Source organism: Chinchilla lanigera, unplaced genomic scaffold, assembly GCF_000276665.1.
Source record: "Chinchilla lanigera isolate Chin_1 unplaced genomic scaffold, ChiLan1.0 scaffold00024, whole genome shotgun sequence".
Lineage (NCBI taxonomy): Eukaryota > Metazoa > Chordata > Mammalia > Rodentia > Chinchillidae > Chinchilla > Chinchilla lanigera.
In genome coordinates, this window is record NW_004955425.1 from 18,393,375 (window position 1) to 18,420,978 (window position 27,604).

The window sequence follows — 27,604 nt, forward strand, 5'->3', positions numbered from 1 at the left end:
TCTGTCAGCAAAGAGAGTTCCTATTGTTCCACAAACTCTCCAGTATTATGTTTTTCTAGGGTTCTGAGTTTGGTAATATTAATAGTTGTATAGTGGTACTGTTTCAATTTTCATTTCCCTGATGAAATAAGAAGTGGAGCATCTTTGCACATACTTATTTAACAATCTGTATAACTGGTGAGTACTTTTAAAGTCTTTGATGCATTTTTTAATCGGATTACTTTCTAAATGTGGTTTTATGATTTTTGTGTCTTCTATAACAGTCTTTTATTGGAAATATCTTTTGCAAAATATTGTTTTCCATGAGATTTCCTTTTTATTCTTTTGATGTTACTTTTCTTGGAGTAGACAATTAATGTCAAGGAAATCTATATATTTAATTATTTCTTTGATGGATTAAATCTTGGATGTATCTAAAAAGTCATCATCATACGTAAAGTAATCTTTGTTTTCTCCTTTGTCATCTTGATTTTATAGTTTTTCCATTTTACATTAATTTTGGTTTAATTTTCTAAAACTTCTATCTAGATTTTTTTTCATGTACATGTCCAGTTGTTCTAGGACAATTTATTAAAAGCTTTTATAAAAATTGGATTTCCATGTTAAGAATAAGACTATGCATGTTTTCTCTATTGCTTTGTGTCTTATATGATATTTGAAAATCTTGTTCCATTTTATTTGGTGTTGCTTTTAGTTGGAATAAATTTGTTCAAATATTCTGCTTTTTGTTTTCTACTGAAAGTAAAGTGAAACAATGACATTTTCTTATCTATTTCTAATATTAATAATTTTCTCTGTCTTGCCAATGTTTTATAATTTTTATTAATCTTTTCAAAAAGTTAATAGTTTGCTTATCTTGTCTTTTGTGTATTTACATTTTTATTAATTTTTGCTGTTACTATATCTGTATATTTACTTTCTTTAGATTTATTTTCTTGCATTGTACCTAGTTTCTTGGGAATGGATATTTAGCTCATTAATTTTCAGTGTCTCTTTTTTTCTAATATATGTGCTTAACAAAGCATTCTGCAAATTGTTTTTCTGTATCCTGTAGATAAGACATAAGTTGTTTTCTTTATCACTTATCTCAACTTTAAAGAAATCTTGTGGTTTCATGCATTGTATATTATTTATAATTACATTTTTTGGAAATTGTAATCATTTGAAGATTTCTCCTTTTTTCTTACTAAATTTTAATTCAACTGTAGAGGCATTGGAGAGTATATACTGCATCATTTCACTGATACAGTTCAACACTGTTGATATTTGCTTATGAACCTGTTTATAATCAGTTTAAGTAAACAATCCATATATGCTTGAAAGGAATATTTTTCAAAGTTTCCTGCTGTTTTTTTCTATTTTTCTTCAAGAACTAAAATGTCTTAGTATTAAAGAACTGTTAAATTAGAAGTATGATTCATCTACTCTTTTGTAGTTCTATCCACCTTTGCTTTTTTAAATTGAAGGAATATATTTAGAGGCATATACATTTTTATTTAATGTACTTTTCAGATAAGTTAATCCTATTATTTTTATGAAAGAGTTTTCATAGCTTCTTTTCGTATGTAATACCTTTCTTTCATAAGAGAAAAAATAATCCAAAAGTGATCTCCATGGAAAAACTTGGATTACTTCGTCCTTGTTAGGTAAATTTCCTCCTTTACCTTGTAAACTGGGTAATTGACAATGACAGCTTCCCACATCCAGGGATCTTTTTGTTCCATTTCACTTCTGCACTGATTCAAAAGCCTTCTACATATTCTAACAAAACAATTCAAAAATAGTAAGCATGGAGAATGTAGAATCTCATGGTTTTCTTATGATTGGAGCATAAGCTAGTGGAGGACTGAGAAACTGGTGAAGTAAATAGTTTGTCTCTTTGGGATAAACAGGCTAACTTCAATTTGTATACAATGCTGTCTTTGTGATAGTCTGAAACTATCTAAATGTTAAAAGACATAGAAAATGTTACTGCCTGATTTGATTCTGTCTTAGCTCAGCAACAGCAAACAATATTGTCTGAAATTCCGGAGACACTTTCTGGATTGAACGAAACATTTTTCCCTATGCAGAATAGCAGTTATGTTGATTTACATATCCAGCCTGATACTTTTAATCTAACGAACAAAGCTATTTTAAGTGTTTCTAGATGTTACCTTTTAAAGGAGTCCATCCAGTAAATTAATTTAAGCCAAAAAATTAAAATTAAATGAAGTTAAAAATAGGAACCATGATAACATTGCCCTGTTGTATTTGAGGCCCGGAGGGACAGAATTTATCTTTTGCTTCTCTCACAAACTTAAGTCTTTTATGCCTAATTGACTTTCTTCCCCCAATTCCACCAACATTTTCTAAGATATGAAATGAAGAGAGATAGTGCTACTAACGCTGAATTTCTATGACTTGGCATTTAGCAGTCATGAGTGTGTTTGCATCACTGATTTTAAGTAATTTAAATGCATATAACTCAGAATATACAGCTGACATAAATCTAAAGATGTTTTAGATTCAGAAGGCTCCTCACTGAATTTAAGAATTCATGGGAAATGGGAAAAATACTGAAAACAGAAGATGACCTGTGCAGGTTGAATTAATTTTATCATTGACTTAAAAGACTAGTTTTTTAAAACTTGAATGTGACATAGTAAATCTGGGTGATTCTTTTTTTTTTTTTTTAGTCATTATAATAATGACTAAAGTTACATGAAAAATAAATTTAAAAAATATAAAGAAGAAAGGTAACCTACTGTTCACATTTTGATGTATTTTCTTTCAGTATAAATCCCACTAATGTGAGTATGTGTATAACCTTAATTATGTCTAAATCTTTAAATCTTTTTGTTTTTTTGAGATAGGGTCTCAGGGTTGAGATTGGCCTTGTACTAGCAGTAATCTTCTGTTTCATCTTCTGAGGAATGCTGGGATTACAGGTGTGTGCCACAACACCTGGCAAAATCTTCAAATCATTTATCAATACTTGATCTATTAACTATCCAGAAACTATCTAACAATTCTGGGAGTGTCCCCATTACTTTGGCACAAATATATAATATTGAAATGGATTGTTTGTTTGCTTGGATGTGGGTATATGCGTTCACAACTCTGCTCATGTTTTAGAATATTTCCTTTGAATTTGTCATCCCTTTTCCTTTTCAGCTAATAAAGAAGTTGCACAATCTTTTGCTAGGCTAAAACAGTTTAATATGTGAAGTGAAATTATAAGGATAAATCCTGTTAATATTCTTAAGAGTTATGTTTTAGTCAGCATGGTTTCCAGAGTGATTGTACTAAATTTCATCTCAGTGCAATACCTAAAAGAAGTAGTTTCATTCTGATGCTATAGAAAAGAATTAAATTACTGTTGTTTATCCTATTGTATAAAAATTTGACTGTATTTACTTTAAATCAAGTGCTTATGAATTGCCTATTTTTATCAGTAACTGCTTTGAATGGCAGCCATACAATTAGTAAGTTGGTAAGCTTCTGAAACTAACAGTCAAAGGAGAAGTGTGGACAGGAATAACTGTAACACCACAGTTGTGTTTAGCATTGTGGTGGAGCGCATAAAAGCGTAGTAGTCATCACAACAGGAAGTTAACACTCATTGTACCATGAAACTGCATGAGCACAAGACTGTCAATCTTAGCACTAATAAGACATAACTTTTACTAGGCAAGTAAAGCAAAGAAGAACGGTCAGAGAAGGAAAGCGTCTGTGAGACACTGTGGGTAGGGGCAGCTTTGCACTTTGGTAGGTGAGACGGGAGACATAGTCTAATGTACAGCCTAAAACTATAAAATATTACATATAATTATATTTTTCTTAGCTCTGAAGAAGAAGCCACTGGAGAAATTTAAATGCAGAATTAAAATATCTAATTTGACATTTTTAAAAGTTTTCTTTTTAAATACAGATCATAGATCAGAAACATCCCCATGTAGATGATGAGACCCAGGCGAAAAGATTTCTGAGATAAAAGGTGGAAACATTTTGAAGTACATTTGAGAGAACTTGGAGAGATCTCTGGCATTCAAGATCAAGAAAGGGGTTGAAGATGACTTAGATTTTCTGAATTTTGTTATGAAATGGTTGGAAATCTGGAAACCAGAGACAAGTTTTGTGAGTAATAGCATAACAAAAGTTATTTTGAATGTGTTATATATAAAACATTTTGGACAATTTGGAAAGGAAAACCCTAAAATATACTTATTTTAATCCATGGATCATGTGAAGTTCATAGAAAAATACCCATCTAGAGATGGAATCAAGGGCAGGCTGTGTAATAGCTGCAGGCATAAACTGGATGTAATCATTCTGAAAGGGTTTGAAAGTGAATGAAGAAGAGGCTCACAGACCGCAAAGACAAAATAATCACATGTCACACATTACACAGCTTGCATTTTTAAAGCCCTTTTGGTTATTATGTTTTAAAAATTATTTTACTTTCATTTATTAGCACCTTGGCAAACATGAAGTTTACTTAGGAAGGAGGTGCATGTTCACCGTGCACCTTGAATCTGTATATCTCCCTTCCACTGCACACCCACTTCCCACCCACCTTCTCCAGCTCCCCTTGCTCCGTTTTCATTACCATTGTTACCATTATGATTATGATTGTGATTATTATCACAATTCATGTTTACAGCATAGGACTTTCTTATCCACTGAGGGTGTTTGGTACACGTACACAATTCATCTTAAATTAGCTTTTTACCAATTGTCTATCTTTCCTGAGGCTTTTTAGAACCTTTGACCATTTTTCTACTCAGATAGGTCAGTTTCTGAACAATTTTGATTATTTTTAATGTTTTAATAAATATATTTAAATCAAATAATTGTTTCTCATTTGTTTCCTTTATATTTAAAAGTGCACAAATATTCACATTTCCAGAGTCATGTCTTTTGATTTTATTCTCATTAATGTATCAGTGTTTCACAAAATCTTTCCTCGTTAATGCATATATGTCTTCTTGTTCCCTTCTAAATTGTCTCTCTCGCCCAGCTTGTATAACAACATTTACAGTAACACGTGGCTCTGAGATAATCATCAAGTGTCTCCCAGTGATCATCAACTTAATTGTCAGCTTGACTGGAGTAGGCAATTCCTGGCAAAATGATTGACCAGGAGGCTCTGTAATGATCCCTGCATGAATCGATGCTGTGCTGCCCGCAGGTGAGGCCTGCTGGAGATGGGTAGCCGGCTGTGTCCCCCTGGGGTTCCTGTCTCTCCTGCGCATCCCCGGCTCTGCTTCCAGGTGGCCACGACTGAGCAGCTTTGCGGCCCTGGCCATCTACTTGGTCCTTCTCCTTGGAGCCAGCCCAGCTTGGGCCAGAACATACAGCAGGCCGCAAGTGGGTGGAAAATGAAATTATGAACCAATAAACCTTTCCTCCTTTCAGTGGTTGGTGCTGTGCATTTTGTCCAAGCAACAGGAAAGCTGAGTGATACACTCTCAAGTTCTCTTAATGCAGTATGATGAGCACGCCGCCTCTTTTCACAGATTCTTAATTTTATTCATTTGAAGTTTTTACTGTAGCTCTTCCTAAACAGTTTGTTCTGTACTACTGGTTCTGTTTGTCTAATAGTTCATCGATGTTATCCTTTGAGGAGATGCATGTCCTATGAATTTTGTGTGTGTGTCTGTGTGTTTTGTGTATGTGTATAACATTTCTTAAAGTGAGTTTTAGTAAAGTAAAACAGAATAAATATACAAGCAGAAATCTTTGCACATCTTCACTAATTGACCATGTTTAAAGTGTGTTCACACATCTCCTGTTTATTAAGTTAAAACAGGAAATAAAGGAAAGATTAAAAAAATACAGTAATATAGAGAAAATATAATTAAGCAGATCATCCAATTATAAATAATTTAAGTATTTCAAAAAACAAGGAAAAGATTTAATTTTTTCAAATTATTGTGGTATGTTTATATTGTGGATTTGTGAATAAGTTTTTAACAAATTTTTTGACTCCCGAAAAAAAAATAATGTATTTACCTATGTAAGTGAATTTTTTAAATTACTCATGACATCATTGTAACCTTACATTAAATAAATTTTAGAAAGACACATTTTGAATTATCTTTTAAAAACTGATGTTCATTTTTAATTATAAAATTAATATTCATTAATTAATTATTCAGTGTGTTCTAGCTTTTTCAGATGATATAATTCCTTTAAATATATTTAGAGCAGCTTTTAAACAAAAAAATCAAGGAATTTAATCTCTGTAAATGATATAATCTATTTCACTAAATCTTTTATTTTATCAGAGAATTTAGTTTATTTTGGGTATTACTGGTGATTAGAGATTCAGTTTTCCTACTTTACTTTTATCTACATTAATACGAGCTATTTTTCATGCTTTACGAATTTTTCAGTTTTTGCATGTTTTTTACTTATTTATTTATTTTGGTACTGGAATTGAACTCAGAACCTTATGTTTGCCAGGCAAGTGGAGGGACAAAAATTTGGGCTATATCCGCAACCCAGTTTTTGCATGCTTTACTATATTCATTTTAAGCAAAAATAATTAATGGTAAGGAAATTAAGTTTATAAAACAGCTAACGATAAAGTTTAGCATAGCCTTCAATCTCATGAAAACTATATTCATTATTTTAATTAAGAATCCACTTATTTTTCTAATTTAAACTCTACACTGTAGAATAGAGCTTAAATTTTGCATTTCATTGTTTTTTGATAATTTGTGCTCTGCCTCCATACATTCAAGGAGAAAGGAATTTCCACAATGCATAACTATTCCTTTGCAAGTCTACAATGCTATAAACTTTCTTACACTGAATACAGAAGAAATGTTATTAAAAAGGGATAATTTTTCCCCATTGGTGCTGAAAAGTGAGCTTTTATGGACAGCTGAGTGAAGAACAAGAACATCCTCAGTAAAGCTGGAAATATAACTGCTATTTCCTGTAGAAATCCAAGACAAAGTCTCATAGATTTTCCTGCAAGAGGATTCAGAACCTAAAAATACACAATTGATGACTAAAATTCTTATTTAAAGAAGCTGATCCATAATTTAAGAAAATGCTGTCTAATCTCTTTTGGAGAATGCCTTGATTTTAACAATCCTTGAATGTAGATGGCAGCAGTTTTTATCTCTGTGTCTGCAATCACTTGTGGACTGCCTCGAAGAACATGTGCCTCCAGATTCCATCCTGAACACAATGCCTGAAACAAATCCTAGGTGTCTATAATTTCTTTAAAGTTCTTTGAAAGATTATTTTAATGTAGGCAGTGATTAACACAAGAGCATGAGTAACAGGGTAAAACTAAGAAGGTATTACTTGCTACCATTTTGTAAATCTAAGGAAAATTGACCTATGATTTTAGTGGAAAGATTTGGGAGAAACAGCTACATTGAGTGTGACAAAATCATTATTGCAGTAAAAGCACTGGGCAAAGTCAGGCACTGGGGGTGTCTGTTCTGCCTTCACTCGATGCTGTACTGTTTGCATTGACAGTATATCACCACCAGTGAATATTAAAAACAAGCTTGACTTTCTTCTTTCTCTTTCCCCAGAGATCTAGAAATCTCTTCAATAATCTACATATGTCTGGAGAAGTTGACCCCACCATACACTGAAAAGACATGAAATACAATCCTTTTCAAAGCTAGCCACTGTGTTACATCTCTTCTGGCCACAGAAATGAACACAAACCTCAAGTCATTACCATTGGAACGAATGTTTTAAACCATTGCTTTATTTCCTTTTCCCTTTCTTCCCTTCACCCTCCCCCCACTCTTGTTCCTTCCATCGGAAAAAGAGCTTCATTCATCCTAATTTTTCTCTTTTATTTAGTTCCTTATTTTTACTTGGGGTTTCTTACATAAATAAGCAAGGCAATATTTAAACTTGTGTGGCTGATTTACCTCACTTAAGATTATGGTCTAAAGAGTTGAAGAAAATGAGATTTTTCAAATGAGGAAGGGAAGAAGGATTTGTGGGAGTGGGGAGGGAAGGAGGAAAAAGGACAAAAAAGAGAGTTAAGATGTGTTCCGTGCATGTACAAACTCCCCACGATGGATGGAATCATTACATACAGCCAACACGCACTAACAAAAAAGGAAATACTACTCATTAAAAATGTTACTCGAAATGCTAGGGAAGGGAAAATTGTTATTTATTGTAGATGAATATGTGCTCTGGAACTTCTTGCAGCATTTTTTGCTGCCAAAGAAGAAGACACCTGAAGTGATAGTCAATAAATGAAAGAGGACAGGGACAAAAATTTTCAAATAAAGAGTTCTGTTGACACAGAAACCTGTGAAACTAAACCTCCTTGCCTCACTGAATGCCATTTATATTTTAAAATCAACTTGTTTTCCTATAAATTGCAAGCCTTGAACCTGCATTATTTCTGATGTGGTAAGCAGCAAGTCTTTTTCCAGTTTTAAATTTTATACTTAAAATTTTATACTTAAAATACTTAAAATTTAAAATAATTGGTAAAACATGATTGCATTGAAGGAATTTAGTCTGGATTATCCTGAAGTTCTACCACATATATTGAAAGCTAGGTAACGTAACAGCTCATAGATCACTGAATCAAAGGGACCAATAGACGTGGCCTTAAAAGCTTCAGAAGACACATGAGATTCATTCAACAGGGTAGTAGGTTAAAACGTCTTCCAAAATTGCCAGGCTCAGTATGCCTTTCACACGGGGTTTCACGTCTCTCCAAAATCGAGTGGAATCGTAGAGAATATGTTGGAGCTGCCCGTGCCTTTATGCCATCCTCACTCCCAGACACTACAAGGATCAGAAGAACAATTCTGACTTGGAGCTGTGAGTACTTGACGTTTGAGTCTACTATGTTGAGTTTACACAGCAGTCTTTCTGTAGCTAATATCCTTCTGTTTGTAACCAAAACTGTCTCTATTTTTAATGGTATGTCAGGGCAGACACCAGTGTACCTCAGCCTAAACCTAAACTAAATACAGCTTGATACAGAGATAGCCAAAAGCAGTCACCTTGCTTCAAGGTCTCACCATCTATCTGGGAAAATTGATACTTGAGTTCCCATTGCATCAGGCTGAGAGGTCAACTCCAGGTGACCCATATTCTTACTCTTAAATTTTCCTTTGCCATACCTTACAGTATTTCCCTTTACCCAAGATCTCACCTTCAATAAGCAATGCAAATAATAATCTGCATCTCAGCTTCTAAGTAACCCTTGTTTCCTTCCTTGCCCTCGGTGTAAGAGTCTCGCTGTCTCAGAAACAGGCTAGTTTTTCTAATCACCCCCAAATTGGAGCCTCTTCTGGAGCTTTCTCTAGATAGAATCAAGAATTTGAGATGTCATGACTATACTCCCCCTGCATGCTTTCTCAGGTATCTTTGGAAATCTTTGCTGCTAGAGTCTAAATTATTAGCTGATATTTCCTTTGCATCATAAATTTGAAAGACAAAGAGCTGGAATAAATGAGTCTTATTCAGAGAAACAGGTTTTTAAAAAGCTTCCAATACTAATGTGCTATTTTTGAACATTTCTATAAATTTCTGATAGTAGATTTAGAAATAAAGCACAGAAGTTTACACATGCCTCACATGCACATGCAGAGTTGCCGTGCCTCCATCTTCTTGGCTACCTACCTATCACATGTAGTAGGATGCTCTCCTTCTGTCTGTGTGTAGGTTATATACCAGAATTATGTGCTAATTATCTGCCTGTCCCTTTGCTTGTACTTTTGTTTGAAATACAAAATCTTTTTCTTAGAACTTAGAAAGTGCCAAGTACAATGATCCCTCTGGGAGTCCTTTTTATTTTGTTTCATTTTGATTTGGTTTTGTTTTCTCATTCTGTTTGCGTTCTTTATGTTCAAGACATGAGCGTACAGATCCACTACACCACATTATACTGTACAGTCCCACCTGCTCTGCCTTCTACTTTGAGTCCAGGACCTAAGACATTTATAGGAAATAAGTTTGGGATCAATACAAGCAAATAGCCAGCCGGTAGAGCTTTTCTGAACTGGAGCAGTTTGTGTGAGGAAGTAGATAAGAAAATAAACTGACATTTTAGTGAAATGCAATTAAAAGGGTTAAAGCCACTGAGAACACATTGCAGAAGATGACCCCAAAGCCCTTTCTAATTCTGTTATATTCTCATATAATACAGTGAAATGGTAAAGATTACAAAAATTGCTATTTTTATTTTAAGTTAAATAAAAGCTATACATTTCCATCTTTTATGTTCCAGACAAATAGGAGATTTGGTGACATTTTTGACCCAAATTCCTTAAATCATTTTTTATATTTCTCTTATTGTTTTAAACTTTTTTTTTTTTATTAGCTTACTTCAATTCAAGAGAAACCCAGAATGGTTCTTTTTATTTTTGACTTAAAAAATGGTGTTGTGGGGCTGGGGATATAGCTCAGGGGCACAAGTACCTGCCTAGCAAGGGCAAAGTTCTGAGTTCAATTCCTGGTTCCCCACCCAAAACACGGTATTTTGAAAGATTTGGTTGGTATCTTGAAAGTTCTAACAGAGCTTTTTAATAATCATTTTGGAGTGTTTTTTAAAATAAAATTTACATTTTATCAGTCCTCCTTGAAATGATATTATTGTTGGTGTTTCTATAACATTTTGATATGTACAAAAATATCCTCAAATCCATATAGTTAGGGGCCCCTTCTTCTTTTCTTTTACTGTCATGTCCTATTTATTTGAACAATTTTTTCTTTTAAAATTAAAATTAACTAAGGGATATAGATTGAGTAACTGTAATAAAAAACACAATAAAAGGGCTAAGAACTAAAAAAATCCAATTCATCACCTTCAGTTACCCATCAAGCTACTTCATAGAATTAAAATATGAAAGACAAAATTCATATAGGTCTTAAATTAAATAAAAGACACTAAAGTATATATAATTTAAAATTATTTTCCAGTGTGAAATTTATGATATAATATCTACTTTCACTTAAACAATTTTTTTGTTTGTTTGTTTGTTTTTCTCCGGTACCGGGAACCGAACTCACAACCTTGTGCTTGCCAGGCAGGCACTTTGCCGCTGAGCTAAATCCCCAGCCCCTTAAGCAATATTTTTAAAGTTAATATGTATAGCACATAATAAAAACGGCATTCAACTACATTAAACTAAAGTATTTTTAAAAATAAAATCTCACAAACATTTACAAGTAAAACACTGAACTAAAATCAGTAACATTAAGTTTATTACACTATTTAATATTTTGGAAATTATTTTTGTTGCTCCACAAAATTACTGCATATAATAGCATTATTTTTCTTTTCTGCTTATAAATTTAAAAAGTCAGACCAGTTAAGACACGACATGAAGTGATACAAAACCACACTCACATCCAGGTTCTTTCACTCAGCCATGCATTCATTAAAAAACATTTATTTGGTTCCCAGACTGGGACAGGTGAGGGACTAAGTGTATCTAGCTAGAAATAAAATATGCAATCTCACATCATAATTAAGCATTACAGACCTCCAGAGTAGAGAATATTACTAGGAAATAGAAGATTTTTCTTCCTACAAGAATCTTCTAGACAAGCTCTACAAAAAAGATTTAGAAATAAAATAATGAGAGAATTAATCCATCCCACTTGCCTTATGTTAAAGGCTATCACCTAATCATGAATGTCATTATCTTTCATATAATCAAACAAAATTTGTTTTCCCTGTGCCTTTTATATGTCCAAGTCAGTTAGTTTTTCATTCATACTTACGTTATTTTTGGAAATATTAGTTGAACTAAAGCTCTCTTCATAATTAAATCATACATTAGGTAAAAGATAAACCTCAAATTCATAGTAAAACATATTTTAAATTCATTGCAAATTAGTCCCAATGACTGTTCAGCACTTTTCTCAAATAACTGAAGTTGGACTAAAGTGATATATATTATTGAGTTAAATGGCAGTGACTGATTCTTAATATTCTTCTTCCTGAATCTCAGCTAACATAAAAGTATATTTCAGCTTAGGAATTTGTTATAAGTCAAAACTTCCAAATGCTCTCCAGCTAGCTTCTTTTTGCTTCCTTTATAGTGTCATAAAATAAACAAAAAGACCCTTCTGCAACTGTAGAATTTTTTAAGCCAGGTTGTAATCTCTGATTTTATTTTTCTATGTTTTACATTAAAAATCATATCACATATCAGATATAACTGACATAAACTAAAGTTTCTATATACTAATAATACCAATTATTTAATTATCATAAACAAAAATACTAAAAATAAACTAAGGTAAGCTCATCGATTACCTATATGTAGGAAAGAGCAGATTACTAGCACCAGATCTTGTTTTTTCCAGGAAATCACTAGGTAAAAAGGAAAACCTTCCTTTATGCTTTCAGCCATTTTTATGCTACTTTGCTTAGAGGAAAGTAATGCCATTTTGTTTGCGTTAGCACCTCTAATACGCAAGGGGGTTGTTGTTCAAAAATATTAATTCGCACTACGAAAAGCTAGAACTATTAGCATAAGGGATGTTTGCTATGTCCTGCCCCAAAGATTGTGAAAGAGAAAAATGTATTGACAGTTAGGGTTATAGCTGCCTCCCACCAAGAGCAGGAGATCTTTGCAGCAGTGAGAAATTATACTAGGTTGTGTCTTTCTTTAACCAGACTGAGGCTCAAGCTTTTCCTAAACTTGATCATTTGCTTGACTTTCTGCTTTTCCCTATTTTGCCTTTGCCATACCTTACCAGTGTTTCTTGGGAGCAATTTCTTAATAAATCACCTAAATTCTAACTCCTGTGTCAAAGGCAGCCTCTTCCAAAGGCTGTTTTGACCCAGAGACTCCCAGAGGAATTCGACCTTGAAGAAGGAGAGCAAGGTAGAACAGGAAAGGAGAAAAATCTACAAATTATGCTGTTTGGATCTTGAGTGTTTCTAATTAGTGATTAAGAAGAGTTCTTTCTCAGGTAATGTATGCACTTTTATTTTTAGTTGCCTAATGACAGAACTACATTTGCTTCAGTGTTTATACTTTTCCCTGAGTGTATTCAGTTCTTCTCTCTATGTATAATTTGCATCCGGTTTGTGTCTTTAGTTATGATTGTTGAGTGAGAATTGGGTTTATTTTTTAATCTTTGTGTACAGAGTACACTGAGAGACAGTGAGTGGAAGATCATTAGGCAGGACTGTGCCCTTACTCCTTATTCAAAGGAAGGTGTTTGTATAAAATGTAAAAGTGTACTGAAAATTTAGACATGATAATTTAGAAAGAAGAAGATCATGATAAACAACGACCATAGCAACTTCTTACCCATGTAGAACATTCATAAAATGAGAAAGTGATGTAATTTTAGTTTAAAAAATATTTTTAAAAAGAAGGCTGAGGATTGCACTGGTGATAAATCAGCTCAGAGCACTGGGAAGGAAGGATCTCTGAGAGACTCTGTGGAAAATCTCATGTCTGCTGGATGCCTCTCTTTCACCAAGAGCAAAGGAGATCCCCAGCAAATCAAGAAGCAACATCCTTCACCTTCCTTATCTGTGCATACTCACTGGGAGGTTCACTGAGGGAAATACCTAGATTCTTTTGACAAATTTGTCAGATTTTCAAAGACACTTTGAAGAGGTGAAAGACCATGTCTTCCAAGGAAAACTTGAAGTCTCAAGATAGGGAAAAGTGGCAAAGTTTCTTGTGACAGTGAGGCAAGAAATGGCATTGAAAGGTGATAAGAAAGAGATGAAAACAGATCTCAACCCTCCAGAAAGACCAGTCCGCCATTTTGTTTTGCTCTGAACACTGTCCATAGTTCAAAACTACACACTCAAACTATCCAGCTGAGGTGTTGCATACATTAGGTCAAGTGTGGTCTGAACCATCAACCAAAGATAGACACGCATGTGAACCAAAACAATCAAAATAAAAGAGAAATATAAAGACTTTTGCTGATACTATGTCATGAAAAAATGTAAAGGGAAAAGTAGTCTCTGTAGGTCAAGAGGCTCAATGGAAAAGAAGAAGTGCACAGAAAATAAAGATGAGGAGGAGGAAGGTGAAGATGAAGATTGGAGGAAGAGGTTCAAGGACAGATAAAAGGCTGTCCTGCGACCCTATGTGCAGAGCGTCAGTGTGCAGAGGAAACTGACTCAGAATGTAAATTTAGGTACAGATCAGTATTTACTTCACAATAAACCCTGTATAGGTTGCTGTATAGCTGATAAAATTCTTTGTAAAGAAAACACCTTTAAAAAAATTACACATTGTACATTTTTGAGAGGCCACTCCATACAATCATGTTTTAAAACTTCTAATGTTGAATCCTCCTAAATACTTAGTAATTTGTGAAATTTCTTGACTTGTGCCTGGTCACAGAGTGCTATAGGAAGTAACACAGGAGCACACTTGGTTTTACTTAAGATTATGAAGCTTCTGTTTGTTTTTAAATGCTGTAGAATAAATATTTCATAAAAATAATAATGAGTAGGTGAAAAGTAAACCGTGAAATACATTACTATTTGTAGAAAATCTTGTGAAAAGTACTTATATGAAAAATGGATATACAGCCTCCTGATATTGAGAGAGACATATCAGACTTTGTTATAAGTATCAGACTTCCCATTTCTCATGCTAAGGAGATACAAACAGTATTGGCTTTATCAGCACCGTTCAACAATCATTTTGAAGCACAAATTTACTGATGTGATTCTGAGTTTCTAAATTTTATTTGTTGACTCAAGCATACATAGATGCACACCTGAGTCTCTGTAAGACAATTATCATGCAAATGATGAATCTACATAAGCATGCAAAATTTTTTTAAAAATTCAAAATCAACATTTTTCATGGTAGTTATATGAATAACAAGAGTGTTAAGATATAATTTAAGTTAGATTCTGATACTCAATTAACAGCATAAAAAAATTTTACTTACTATCAATATTAGCATTATCACGATCATTCATTATGTAACTATCACTAATAAGCCTTAGATGAACTGACTCCGTAGCTGCATCTGTTCAAATCAGGAGGTAAAATACTTTTGCAAAATCCTTGAAGGGCCGTGCAGAACAGCTCTTTGAGCCTATACTTATTTTTATTATTTTTTAGCTGTAGTGAACTGCTAAGTTTGTAACCTCAGATTTGCAGTGTATTGAGCTGGTAGAAGGTTTGACAAATCCCAAGACATTTTAGGAAGGAAAGCCATTTGGTCAATGCCAAATAAGTTTCCAGAAAATAATAATGTGTGAAATGAAATGACATTCTACTTCTACCGTGATGTTTCTTGGGTTATCTTTTGTTCGTGTATTCTGAGGAAGAGAAAGATGTTTAGAGCAATCAGAAATATTGTTCTCAATCCTTTATTATAAAAATACAATTTTGACAGATTTATTGTTTAAGAATTCATATTTAGACACTGATCATCTGCTTTCTTAGAGAGTTTCTTATGCTTTCTTAGATTCTAATAAGACAAAGTATCTTCTAGTTCATTCAATACACAAGTATACTGTATATATTTACAATTCAAATCCAATCATATCTATGGCTACTGTACATTTCCTTCTCACTGATGAAGTCCAGAGCTAGAATTTTTTATTTACTTAATTTACTTTTTGACTCAATTATCCAGTAAGAATTTTATTGAAAGTTGACTCTAATTCATTTCATTAAATACAAAGAAAATAGCTTTATACTACTTAATAAGGACAAAGAACATGGTCACAAAAATGAAAGGTGCTAATATCTACTGCTGCTTAACATGAATTTCAATATTTCTTCCTCTTTTATTAGAATTTTAATTGACATTTTAATGAGTAGCCTATGAAGGATCTGCATGGAAAAGAAGACATTAGCTAGGAAGAGCTTCTATTGTTAAAAAAACCCTTGTAGTTACCTGCAAGGGAAATGATTTAAAATAAGTTTTTAAATTCTCATTTTATACCCTTGAGATCAGTTGTAATATTAGCTTTTCATAGTTGTGGCAGACCAAGAAGTCATTCAGAATGAGGCCTCTTACTGGAAAACTGTACATGTACTTGAATGAGAAATGAATAGGGTTTTGTGCTTGTTCCAACTTATTTCTTTGCACTCAGAATATTATTTCTACTTGCATCACAAAAAACCCATTTGCTCTAGCCAGCACTGGCCAGGCAGCGTTTAATTGTCAAGGGCCTCATCTTGCCTCAACCACTTATTAACTATATAACTATCAAGGCACTTCCCCCAGCGAACGTCAGTTTTCTTGTAATGGGACAGTGTACACTCATACTGGTCTCAGTATTACACTGAATGCTAAGTAATTTTAAAAGGCTTTGAACAGATCTGGTTAGATAGCAGTGGTGGCAAAGACAAAAATTACAGCACTTTTATCCCTAAAGAAATCCCTTTTTAATATCATTTTTTATACTTATGATAAAATACAAATAGTTTATTTAAATGTGCCACATTCCTGTCCACTCATCCAAACTATATTCATCATTTTATACACAACTCAAATATTAGCTTGCCTAACAAGACTTTTTTGATCACACTTGTGAATTTCTACCGTCATTATTATATATTTGTACATTAAATTCTTTCCTATGTATTCTAATGATTTCCCATTTACATTTGCATGTCATAATTCCACATTATAAATTTTTAAATTCTTTTTCTAGTCTCAGTCCTTGTTGAGAATCTAATGATAGCATCATTAATCTAATATGCATCGTTGCATATTGTCATCTTACAAGATACAGGCATGAAAAATTGATCAAAGAATTTAGGCATAAACTTTTCCTTTCAATGAGCTAATAGCAATTAGCAGTATGACTATCTTAGGTATCTCATGTATGTGTGTATGTATTTATTTATTTTGCCTTTTCTCCTCCTTTTGTCCATTTCCACATTCCAGTTTCTCTTTCCTTTTGAGCAGTTTCTTCCCATTCCACAATATCTATTGTACATTTGGGGGTATATTTACTCTTTCAACTTCTTGCACTCAGGAGACAATACTATGTTTACACATGTGAGACTGATTTATTTCACTTAAGAGTATGGACTCAAGTTGAGTCCATTTCCCTATAAATGTCTCAGGATTATCCTTCTTTATAGCTGAGTAGTACTCTGTTGCATAAAAATACCACATTTTTATTTTCCATTCTTTCATTGATGGGCATTTATGTTGGTTCTAAGATTTAGCCATGACAGATTGTGTGGCTATACACATGGGTGCACATATATTGCTGTGGTATGCCATTTTTAATTCTTCTGGAAAAATATCCAGAAGGAGAATTGCTGGGTTTAATGGGACTTCTAACCCTTCTTTTCTGAGGAATCGCTACATTGATTTCCAAAGTGGTTGCACCAGTCTTCATTGCCAGGAACAGTAGAGAAGGGTTCTTTTTCCCCACAGCCCCTCCGGCATCTGTCATTAGTTGATTTCTTGATGATAGCCATTCTTACTGGGGTGACTAGAGAAAATATTCCTAAATTCATTTGCAAGCAGAAGACACCACGAATTGCAAAGACAATCCTGGGCAACAAAGGCAAGGCAGGAGGCATCACAATCCCTGACTTGAAATTATGCTACAAAATTACTGCGATAAAATCAACATGCTTAAAATTTTTTATGTTCTGATCAATTTTGCATGCTTATATATGGTAATCTGAGAAACTGACTTGAAGTTAACAACATGCAATGGAATTATCATGGTGAATTCTTACCATCTTGTCTAGTGAAACTCTGTATTATCTCTAATGTTTTATCTAATAATTATTTTCTTATTCTCTTTAATGGTTTGAACAATCTTCCATTCTTACATCGGGAAATCTGAGCAATGTAGTTGAGGATAGCGACATGTAATATAATAAGCACTGTTAATCCGTATCATTTTGTCTTAAAACCCTATGTCACTTTAAATGTTCTTGCTTTGATTTGTTTATGTTTTTGATACTGGTATGCTGTTATTGTTCTATTTTATGTTTGTTTCTCATTTACTACTCTCTTAAAAAAATAAATTAAAAAATGTGAAAATTAACATGGTACTGGCAAAAAAAAAAAAAAAATTCTGAGGACCAGTGGAGAGGATTAGAAGATGCAGGTACAACTACGCACTCAGCCAGCTTATCTTTGATAAGTTGCCCAAACATGTTCACTGGAAGAAAGATAGCTTCTTTAATAAATGGTGCTGGAAGAACTGGTTCTCTGCATGCCAAAGACTAAAACTATACTCACGCCTATCATTGTGCACTAAACTAAAGTAAAAATGGATCAAAGATCTAAATATTAAAACAGAAACACTAAGAATACTGGAAGAGAAATTGGGTAGAAATCTTGCAGATATAGGGATAGGCAGAGAGTTCATGAATAAAACTCAAACTGCACGAGAAACACTTAAAAAACTCAACAACTGTAATCTCATTTTGTCAAAAAGCTTTTGCACATCAATAGAAATCACCAACAGAATGGAAAGACAATCCACAAAGTGGGAAAAATATTAGCTAACTACCTTCTATCTAGAACATATAAAGAACTGAAAATATCAGATCCCTCAAATTCAAAGACCCAATCAAAAACTGGGCATCTGAGATGAACTTTCAATTCTCAGATGAAGGAATACAAATAGCAAGTAAATATATGAAAAAATGATCAATATCATTGGTCATTCTAGAGATGCAAGTTAAAGCCTCTTTAAAATTATCGTAGATATGTATGATGGCATATGTTTATAATATATATGATTTCTAACTTTTGAAATTTTTCATCCCCCGTAATCCTTCACTCTTACTCCCTTACTCTTTGACAGTTCTCTTCTACTTTCATGTCATTTCTTTTTAAATTTTAGACTCCACATGGAGAGAAAATATATTTGTCTATCCCTGATTTATTTTGGTTAACACTCTAATCTTCATTTTGCTTGATGCATTTCCTGCAGATTACCTGCTTTCATTTTTGCATGGTTTATCTATACTCCACTGTGTATACATACCACTTAACCTTCACTCACTCACCTCTCATGTGCAGTGAGGCTGTTTCCATACTCTGGCTATTGTGAACTGTACTGCAGTTTTCATGGTATTGACGTTTCCCTATAGCATGCTGATTGTAATTTCTTTCAGTGTATTCTAAAGAGTGGCACAGCTACCTAAAGTGGTAAGTTATTATTTTTGAGGAACATCTGTACTCTTTTCCATAGTGGCTGCAGTAACGTACATTCCTACAACAGTGTATAAGGCTCATGTCTCCACACACCTTCACCAGTGTTTATGGGTCTTTGAGTTTGGAGGGTTTGACTTTTTTCAATTCTTTATACGTTCTAGACAGAAGGTAGTTAGCTAGTATTTTTCCCACTTTGTGAGTTGTCTTTCCGTTCTGTTGGTGATTTCTATTGATGTGCAAAAGCTTTTTGACAAAATGAAATCCCAGTTGTTGAGTTTTTTAAGTGTGTCTCGAGCAGTTTGAATTTTATTCATGAACTCTCTGCCTACCCCTATATCTGCAAGATTTCTACCCACTTTCTCTTCTTTACTGTGTTCTCCATGATAACCATACTCATGGGAATGAAATGAAACTTCAGTGCAGTTTTGGAGTGTGTTTTTCTGATGGCTAAAGAAGCTGAGTATTTTTTCATATATTTATCAGCTATTTGAATTCTCCTTTTGAAAAGTGTCCATTCAGTTCATTTGCCCTTTAATGATTGGCTTATTTGGTTTTTACTTTTCAAATAGTTATTTATTTATTTATTTATTTATTTATTTAATTTTAGCGTTAAGCTTTTTCTAGAAGCTCATAGCCCTAATCAAATCATTAAGTCTCTGGTCAGTCAAAGAGATTTAGGGGTTCCATGGGCCCAGCTTTAAATATTGCTGTTGAATCTTTAGGTCTCTAGAGATCCCAAATTTGCATGCATTTGTTTCTGTATTGAAGACCCCAATTTTCTTTTGCTCAACATCACAGAAAAATGTAGCTATTACATAAAGCATTTGGAAACTCCTTGTGAGGCTAATCTGAGAGAAAGAAGACATGAGGTTTATAGTACTTTGGAGCAGGGACAAAGGTTTTAAAAGGGGACTGAGGGGATATACTTAAATGGCAAGACACAGTAATTGAAGATAATACTGAAAAAAGAATGTACTTGGGCATAAACAGATATATCAGTACCTCAGTTGGAATGCAGCAGTTGGAGTTTGCCATGACAGCTTACAAGAGGAGCTAGACAGTGTGGCCACGCTGTGTGCACAAGTGAAGGGTAGATCAGGGCAGTGAGCAGTGAGTACAGTGGAGCCTCAGTCCATGAACCAAATTTGTTCCCAGATTCCATGGAAGATGGCCACGGTCGTGTTCAACACCAGATACAGAGTTTGTGAATGGAAGCAAAGCTTTGCCAAACTCTTCCATTTGCCATCCAAATTATTCCTAAACAGAAGCATTTGTGAACTGAGGCATTACTGAATGTGTTATTGGTTCATTATTTCTTTACATTGGCCAAATCAGAGGACTCCACCTTTTGTTCAACGCTTGCACAGCCAGTATGAAAGATCAATAATAATGTACTATCTCCAGAGACTGTGAGAGTGAACTTCATGGCACAGAAACAAGTATTCTCTGAGATGACTAAGTAAGTGTCATGTGTTCTCCATTCTCCATTTTGTTCATAATTGTCCCAAACATCGAGCACATTGAATATCATGTGAGTGGTTTTACTAATTGCATTGTATCTATGCTAGAAAACTTAGATAATTCCATGGTACACTAGGAAAAGTTACTCAGCTTATTCAGCTTTACGAGGAAATTTCTCATCAAAAGAAGGCACAGGACTGTTGCAAATCACAGAAAAAAGTGAGAAGCCAAAAGGAGGGATGGAGTTGAGCGCCCCCGTGTCTGATGCAGTCATGTGGAAAATTAACTGTTCACCATCTAGGTCATTAGAATGCCTCGGAAAGACTCAGGTAAGCTCAGTGATTAGGCTTCTCCAGTCAGAACTCAGAAATTTCAATTCTCTTACTAGCTTTCTGCCTTCTGACCTTTTGAAAAAGTAATTTCAGCTCTCATTTTCTCTGGCTCTTAAATAGAATTATACTTGTCCATAAGGCAATTTTAAGATACTCAGATGAATGATGTTAGCCATATTTAAATGTAATCCTCTATGAGTACACCAGAAGAACTATATTTCTTTATTTGGAAAGTGTCTTGTATCTTTTATTAGCCCTTACCATGTAAGGAGTTTACAGTAAACCACTCAGTGAATCTTCATGTTGTCGATATGTAAACCGAAAATTACAAGTACAAATGAAAACATTGGAAATCAATATTTCAGTAATCAAACACAGTCAGTTATTGCCCCAAAATTATACCACATAAAGAACCTTGATGCATTCCAGTGTGTAGTTTTAGATAAAATATAATAATATCCACTGTACCTAATTTAGGTTAATAGTGTTAGATTATACACGGTACTGATTATATGCAGTATTTTATATAGATCAATTCTGGTATTCTCATAACAACTCTCTGAGGTATATATCACTACTCTATTATTCACTTGCAAAATCTGAGAGAAAAAAGACCTGCCTGATACATTTAAGATCAGTAAATAGCAAAATTATGTATAAAACTTACAGAAATGAATTCACAAACTAGGAGTTTATTTCTTTGCTGTATTTTACAACTATTTGGATACCTGTTCATAACTGTTATTGAGACAGTTATCTATCTTTACATGAAGTTATCTCTCAAATGTTGTCCATGAATTTGCTTCAACTTTTTAAAAATTTGGTTAATTACTTTAGTTTTCAATACATGAGATAATATGTGACATTTTTGTATTGTTACAGGGGTTCACTTTACACTGGGTGGATGAAAAGACAAGGAGGGCTGGTGTGGCCTTCTTACTATTTTCTATATTATAATCCGAAGGTAACTTTAATATCCCAGTAGTACTGCACATTAAAAGACAGAAATATACAATGAAACATTTGCTATTAAAATAGATGAAGTTTTTTGCTGTCCAAGACTTAGCTAATTTGACTGGTAGGGTCTACACCTTGTGAAACAGAAATGAACTTTGTGATACATAAATTGATAGATATATTAATATAATTTTTTGTTGATTGTCTAAGACTACTTTGATTCAACCCAAAGCTCCAATTAATTCACATTCATATGAATCCAGAGCTACTCTGAGAAATACTAAATTTTAGAAATATTCAATAGCAACCAACATATGTTGTTGCTGATATATCAATAGATGATTCAAAACACAATCGATCTGAACACCTTTAACAAATCAGTGTATATTTAAAGTGATTTAGAAAAGGAATGTAGATTTAAATTTACAATTCTCATCCTATTGCTAATTCACAACTATCAGTCATACTCATATTCTGCTAAGATTTGATTATAGATTTAAAGAAATATTGATTCAGATGAACATTTCTCAATAACTTCTTAAAATTTGCTTCCTAAATGAGTAAATTTTATTAAATATTTGCAGATTTTTCTTTTATTAGTATTATAATATAGACTGGTAACTGAGGTTACTTCCATAATCTGTGGTTTCTAAATCACTTTATCAGCTAAGGAGTTTGGTTCTGTGGGAAGCAGTACATTTTTTATCACTTGTATGGTATTGTATAGAATGAAAAAAATGAGAAAATAACTTCACCAAGATTTTTAAACTTAAGTGAAATATGTTTGCAATATATACATGTCTATTCAATGTGATAATTTTACCAATATGCATGTTGCATAATTTTCAAATCAGTATAAAGGTAACTACCTGCACAAATGCTTCTTAGCCAAAACGCTCCCAGGCTTAGAAATGTGTAGCACTTTACTGTGATGTGCAATTGCCCGCTGTGCTGTAACAGCAGAGGTGTTGTATAACCACAGCTGAGTACCACTGATCCACAGTCCCTGTCCAGCCTCATCTGCTGTGTTCCCAGCTGGAGGTAGCTCCCCATTACCTTCAGCTTCTATGCCAATAGGGTCTTTAGATTCCATGTATGCGTGAGATAGTGCAGTGCTCACCATTCTGTCCACCGCTCATTTCACACAAATAATAACATAAGGACCTGGAGTTTCACCCAAGTTGTTACAGATGATCAAATGTAATTATTTTACTGAATGTGTTCACATCATGTGTTCACACCAGTAGTGCATGCCATTGTGTATCCAGACATCATACTTCTTTATCCTTCATCTATTGATGAATATTCAGGTAACTTCTATTTTTTGTCTACTGTGAATGATGCTGCAATAAATATGGGTGTCCAGATGTCTTAAAGATTCATATTTCATCTTTGGAGAACACAGATCCAAGAGTGAGATTGCTAGATCATATGATAAGTTTATTAATTTCTGAGGCTCCTCCATACTGTTTTCTACCATGGCTGTACGAATTTCTATTCCCAGTTAGTGTGCACTGATTTTCTTTGCTGTAGAGATTTTTGAGTTACTTACATATTCTGGATATTGACCTTTTGTCATATATATAGTTTGCACAAAAATTATTTTTCAAAATAACATAAACTTTGCAAAATTATCTCACATTCCAAATTACAACAAGCTCTGCTGCTTGGCCTCCCATTTTGAAATACTGCAATTGTAGATAAAAATCTAACTTTCCGCAAAACCTCAGCAAATTATGTACACTATTTACTTGAGACTGCTTTCCACTTGCTTGATATGAAGTACAATCAATATAGTTAATTAAACTAATATGCATATTTGGTTGGAAATGGGTACAATGTGTGTTTACAATGGTAGTTGCGCAGTTTAGACATGTTTTGAAATATTGAGCATCATAATTTTTATTCAACTTAAACTTTGTGAGACAAGTGTTAGTCTTCCTAAGGTACAGTACCATGTGCTAGATAGGCAGGCAGTCTTTTACTCCAGTTATGGATTATTACATAAAGTATCACATACTGGAAAGGGAAAACTTTCTTTCTGAAGAATAATTCATCCATTGTGTTACTTTACGGGCTGGAGGGACTGAGCGCAAGTATACGGAAGTAAAAATTTTTTAAAAATCACAATTTAAGTTGCCTAACAATTATGATGCTCAGGCTTTCAAATATATTTATTGTACCTGATTTCAAGTAATTTGGACATATCATCATTTCAAGTACACAGCTGTATGTACTCTGTAGAGGTTTAGGTGAAAAGTTGAGGATTTTTTTCTATAACAGCACATCTATTGTCTTTTGATACTTTTACATTTAGAGAAATGCAATAATAATAATAATAATGCAATAATAATAATAATAATGATCAGGTAATAATAATGACTATGAATAGACTAATCCAATCAGACAGGAGGGATAGGCATAGGAATGCCACTGAAGTAAATAATAAAGCCCACTCAGAATACATCATTGAAGGCAAGGTTTTTTTTTGCAAAGAATAAGAGGAAAAAGAAACCTATGTTGCAGCACAAAACGAAATAACTGTGCAGTTTAACTCCCTGAAGAGGATCCCATAGTCAAATTAAATATTTGTTTCTACTCTGTGAACAAGGTCATGTCAGAGTTTTCTGTGCTGTGTCTGGGGAAATTGACATACGTTTTCACTTTTATTAGATGTTACAACTTCGTGCTAGCGGAACAGATAGATGTGCCATTTGTCTGTTTCTTCTGACAGAATCAACGCAGTAAAATAGTAATAAATAAATTGAAGGCAAATTTCTATGACTCTTAGTGATTTCTACAATTGCAATTTAATAATAACTGAATTTTTAGATTGGCTAATACTTGTGCCTCAAAGTTAATATGCCAATATTTTTAATTTGCTTTTTTGAATGAACATATTGAGAGTTTCACAGGTTACACTTGGCTGTGAAGGAGTAAGCTACCAACTCGACCATTAAACATTTTGCTTTTGGAAACCATTGATGGATAAAGTTATCAATATCCCTCATGGTGCTTTCTCCATTTGCTAGTTATGCTTTCTTGTTCAAAAACTTTTCTCAAGTATTATAAGAATAGCTTCTTTTCCATACTTAAAATATAGTGTGTGAAGCTTCACAATAGATGGGCATGCACTCAATATCCCTGTTAAACGCGTTCTATTATTGGCATAGAAAAAATGTACGGGGTTAAAATATCTGTGTTCAAGTCCAGCCGTACACTTACAGGTGGACAGCATTTTTCTCATAGGCATGAAAACTATAAATATTCTTAAATAAGCTGTTACGGTGGTCAAGTTTGATACTATATGATAAAATGTTTTGCTAATAAGATCTCATAAATATATAATGAATAATATTCAAGATACATATTTATTTGATATGTACCCAATTACAATTCTACTTTTTCAATATCTCTATAAAATATTTTATATTTTGCATTTTTTATAAGCATTTAATTCTTGCAAGATAAATCTCAAGAACTCTAAGGTTTAACTCATTTGATGGTTAAGTATCACACGTATATCCTACAATTTCACTGTGGGTAACAAGTGAATGATATGAATTCATGCCTGCCAACAAGTATGTATCTGAAAAATTTTATGTATTTTGAAATTATTTGTAGTTGGAAAGGATGCATATTAGATAAACCATTTTCAAAAACTGTGAATTTGTTTTAAAAAACTGTTAATAGTGCACCATGGAATAAAACTAGCATTAATAGAGATACAATCTCTTGAAACATTTTCCAAACCAAAGAATTAGCTTTTCTACTACCTTGAAGATTGCTAGTATAGTAGGAACAAAGATACCAGCTGTTCCAAGTCCTGTAATAGGGTATTGAAAACAGCAGGCAAAAGCATTTATTCTACTTCTTTCTATGTTTCAGGAAAATGTGACATTGGTGGGTAGATTGGCTTTTCTTGAAACTTCACAAGAAAGTAGAAAGAATCTTTTCTTTTCTCAATGGAAGGATTAACTTTGGAGCTACCTATCTTGAAAACAGGACTTAAAGTATTCAATTAGCTGGTTTCAACTTAGTACTAAAGGAGTGCATTGAAGCAGAAAGGCAATTTAGACTTACAGGTAGATATCTTGTCATTAGGACTAGTGGACTTATATGTATTTAGAAGAAAAACTCAATTTTTCGCTGTTTAGAAAAGCAAAAATAATAAAAAATGAGTAAAAGGATACGCACTTATATTTCTGTACTTTCTCCTTTGATGTTCCAAGTACACAGAAAGTTAAATTGTCAAGCAAATCATTACTAGGCAAGTAGTTTTCTTCCACCTTTCATCCTACTTTTGACTGTTTGGGACTTCTCACTGCTGAGAGTTTTGGTGTGTCTTCTACCAGAAATAACAGGTGACTCAGGTCCTTCTCACCTCCTCAGTCACTGTCCTTCCAGTATTTCCTATTTTTTATAGAAAAAGAACATGGTATTGACTTAAGAAATGACTCATTCTATTAATCTGGAAGACTACAGTTTTGTTAGAAATTCAAACTTTTCTCCAAAAATCACTAATATAGATTTTAGATAACATGCTAGATGAGTTAAAGAGAAATTATTGGGCAAGAAGATCTATGTCGTTCAAAAGACGCATATCATCACACATATAGACAGTCAATTTAGCTGTGCCTGCTCTTCAGTGAAATAATTAGTTACTGATCTTAATTTATTCTCATAATATAGAAATGTATTGTTTCTTGTCAAAATTAAGCTATCCACTTCTTCAAAATCCTAAAAGTAGAGATATCATTTGATCCAACTCTATCACTCCTTGGTATAATCCTGAAAGAATTACATTCAGCATAATGTACAGAAAATTGCTTATCCATTTTTATTGCAGCACAATTTACAAGAGCTTAGCTATGGAACCAACCTAAGTACCTATCAACACATGAATAGATAATGAAAATGTAGTATATAGACACAGGGAAGTATTATTCAGCAATGAAAAAATGGCGTCCCGTCACTTCCAGGACAGTGGAGGTCGTTAAGGTAAGTGAAACAAGCCAGACTCAGCAAGGAAAATGTTGCATGCTCCTTCTCCTGTGAGAAATCCAGGAAAGGAGATTACATGAAAGGAAAATGGACATCACTGAGAAGAGGAGAGAAAGGGATCAGGCAAGGGGATAAAACAGGAGAAGGGAGCAGGGCATGGTGGCGCACAACTGTAATCCCAGTACTTGGCAGGCTGAGGCAGGAGGATTGCTGCAAATTTGAGGCCAGTGTGGGTTGCAAAATGGGCTCAAGGCCAGCCTGAACTGCATAGCGAGACTCTGTCTCAAAAAGAAAAAAAAAAAAAACATAGGAGAAAAAGAATAATGAGGAGGATAACTAAAATACATTTTATATATGTATGAATATGCTGAAATGAAACCTACTAGTCTGTGTAACAAATATGACTAATAATACAGCAGAAAAATAAAAATGCTGCCCACCTTAATAACACGGCCATAGATTTTATTTATGATTGGAAGTAACTATGCACAGTTTCTCACTATTTAATCTCTTTCTTTTATGTCTCTGAGACATTTCCTCCTTCAGAAGACCAGATCTTAAGTTGTTATGCTAGGTTGATCTGTATCACAAAATTCTGATTAGTTTGCTAAGATTATAAAGCATATGAACAAAATAACTTCACATTTTTACTCTTGCTTTGAGTATGTGCAATCAAATAAAATTTCTTTATTTTGTGATCTATCACACTGTAAATGTTATACACACCACAAGTAACATCATCATAATACGGTCTATATATT